The sequence below is a fragment of the Zingiber officinale genome, chromosome 5A (genome assembly GCF_018446385.1).
Source record: "Zingiber officinale cultivar Zhangliang chromosome 5A, Zo_v1.1, whole genome shotgun sequence".
Classification (NCBI taxonomy): domain Eukaryota; kingdom Viridiplantae; phylum Streptophyta; class Magnoliopsida; order Zingiberales; family Zingiberaceae; genus Zingiber; species Zingiber officinale.
In genome coordinates, this window is record NC_055994.1 from 10,173,108 (window position 1) to 10,176,164 (window position 3,057).

At 37.5% G+C, this 3,057-nt stretch overlaps 1 long non-coding RNA gene across 1 annotated transcript; it reads left to right on the forward strand.

Annotated features, from left to right (window-relative positions):
- The first annotated feature begins 346 nt into the window (after positions 1 to 346).
- On the forward strand, positions 347 to 693 carry LOC121982617. Its single transcript, XR_006112152.1, has 3 exons — positions 347 to 374; positions 460 to 553; positions 638 to 693. It is a non-coding gene; the product is annotated as an uncharacterized LOC121982617 (long non-coding RNA).
- The last annotated feature ends 2,364 nt before the right edge of the window (positions 694 to 3,057 follow it).

Here is a 3,057-nt window from a genome sequence, read left to right on the forward strand (position 1 = left end):
CGGTTTTTAAATGCTATGACAACAGTTTTTTAAAACTGTTGTCTATGTGCGCTTTTTTCTGGGATTATGACAACGGTTTTTAAAAACCGTTGTCTATTAAGTGTTGTTGAATGTCATTGTTTCTTTCTTTCGCCGCTTTTCCCCCTTCGCCATTTTTTGCCGCGACGTTTTTTCTTTCCCTCTCCCCGAAATTTTTTGCCGCCGTATTCCGCCCCTTTACCTTCTCGATCCAAGCCCTAAACCTGTCGCCCCTTCTTTGCCCTGCCTCCTCCCTTCTGCCGCCCGCTTCCACTGCTCCGTTTAATTTCTTCAGAAATTCTTTCACAGCTCACTGCCACCCCATTAGCATCTTTGCTTGTTCTGTGGGTGCACAGGTAGCCTTTTTTCGTCTCCTCGTTATCTGTTTCCTTCTTTTTCTGTACTCTTCCGGCCATCAATTACTTTCACATTTCACCGTAGGAGTTGTGAAACAGAGAGCAGGGGGAGTGAGGCATAGAAGGGGGAGAAGAACGATGCTGGGTGGAATTCTAGGTGGGAAATTCTTCAACAAATGGTAAGAAGTAATTCTGTTTCTTGGTAAAGTTTGGAGCTTTTGTTCTTGGTGGTGGATATTCACGATGGATCGACTGGGTAGTAGCAAGCACTCGGCGAAGAACATAAGGGCGAGGATCGGGCCGATACGAAGTAAGAAACAGGCCATGGTGCGGTGGCTCAAAAAGGACGTCGCTGACCTCATCGCTGCCGGCCATGAAGCGAACGCGTACGGAAGGGTAAGAGTTTGTTTTCGCTTTCAAGAAATTGCTAATAATGAAGTTTTTTGTTTTTGAAATTAAAAAGAAGAAGAAGAAAAGAAGAGGAAATTGGATGAATGCTAAGGTTCCCCCTTTCCTCGAGCTCATTTTGGTGTAGGTTTCCTTGAAAGATCTGTCGCTACTGTAGTTCCTGTGTTTTTTGTTTAAGCATTAAGAGATTGAGTAAAGGGATGGTTTCTAAGCACTTCCAAATTGGAGTATTTGCCTTCAGGGCATTTGTTCAATTTCCTGTTCAAAAATGAGAGGAAAAAAAACTTGTTTTTAACATTCCTGCATATTGTGTTTCTGCTCTTGATTGTTTGGTTTCACCCTTCATGTTTTGATGTTAAAAAGAATTGCTTTCGAGCATTTTATATCTGATATTTCTGTTCTTAATTTGCTTGGCTTATTTATTTCTTCTAGCTTTCTTTTAAATATTCTATATTTACTTTTGGTCTTAGCAGTTTTCTCCTCGCGCGCAATAGGAAGACTGCATTATTTTGTTTATTTGTTGCAAATCAGCATAGAGGGAAGATAACTTCCATAATATATAAATTTTGGGCTGAAAGGAAATTGGTAGGTTTTAGTTTGACCTTTTGGGTATGTGTATTTTCCCACCACTGCGAGCAATAATTAATGAAGAAAGAATTTCTAATCGAGGTATATATCTTCTACAGCCTTGAAACATTTTTATTTCTTAAGTCTTTTTTGCATGCCTGCATGTCTATAATTATGATATAGGCCTTTCCTTAGTGTATGTGTATTTTCTACTCTTTGTTGCTGCAGGATGGAGTAACTTCTCTGGGAGTCCTTTTGAGGATGTGTGTTCCGCAAATATACAGAGGTTCAGATCTAGCAGAATCATAAACCAAAGCTCTCTTGCTCAACTTTTGCTCTCCTTTTTCGACAACGTGCGATCTTTTAGATTCATGGCTAGTTACCTAATTGTACAACATTTAGCGTTTTAGACTGAGCAAGTCTCGATTTTCTTATCTTGAATTTATATAAAGTAGGCTATGATAGAAAGAGGCTGTTGGGATATTGATCAATATTTAATCTATATGTGCAGTTTTCAGATATTAGAACTTCTGGTTCAGATTATAACATCTCGACATATGAAGGACGACAAAAAAGCCATCATTTTTGTAGATCGCTACCCCTGATTGTAAGATTGTTGATGTTTCTGTTGAAATTTCTTGGAATAATTACTTGCAGTCTATAGCTAGTTGATGATCTTTCAACTTTACAGATAGAGGATCCTTTCAAGCGAATGGAAAATGCTACTAGAACAGTCCGCTAGGTTGAACTACCTAAGATATCAAATGCATTTCAGAATGCGCACAATAAGCTTTTATCTGGTTCGGTGCTCTCTGATCGTGACTCCTTGCTCTCTCTTTTGACTAGGCCTTTCCTTGCTTCTAAGTTTCGTGAGCAGCAATCGTCAACACATTGCATCTGTTTTATTTGATTATGTGAAAGATAACATTTTCTTTAATGCAAGAACGTGACTTGTTCATTCGACTATGTGGTTCCAGGTTGGTAAGCACAACCTTGTGTTAACTTTAGAGATTGAAAATTGATGTAATTAGCATGTTTTTCTGGTGCTATAATCCAATGATATAATTTATTCTTCCAATGCGAGTAAACATTGTCAGATTCCTTTATACTCCTTTATGTATTAGATTTCTTATGATTATTTCTAATTGGCTTCTCATTTTTTTGGTCGTAGAGATCGAGCGGATCGAAGAAATACTTGCAATGTCGAATGGAAAGGTTAGTTTGCATAATTGCATCTAGTTTAACTTTTTCCCTCTTAATGGAACATTCTTGAGATAAAAATGAGTGCAAAATAAGTCTGTTAATATCTTAATTGTCTCGGAAGAAGTCTATTGTGTCACTTGTGTTGGGCTATTGTATAATTTGAATACTTAATTCTATATTTTTCCCTCTGTTTGACATTATAATTGTTTCTCTTTGAAAGTGTCCTTAATCTTAGTCCATCTTGTATTTACTTTATTCACAGATTATTAGTCTTGATGAAGCTCATACCTCTTGGGTGCTTGACAGATAAGTAGATTATAAATCTTTGTTTTCTTAAACACACTAATGGTTTTATTTTGTTTCCAGACACTTGATGGTGAAACAAGACCTATCAGAGCTTAGTTTCTGCAATGCCACAACAGATTTATCTGAGAATCCCTTATCCCTCCTTTGAGATAATAATTGTTGATTAAGAATCACCCACTAGTGGGAATTACATGAAGCC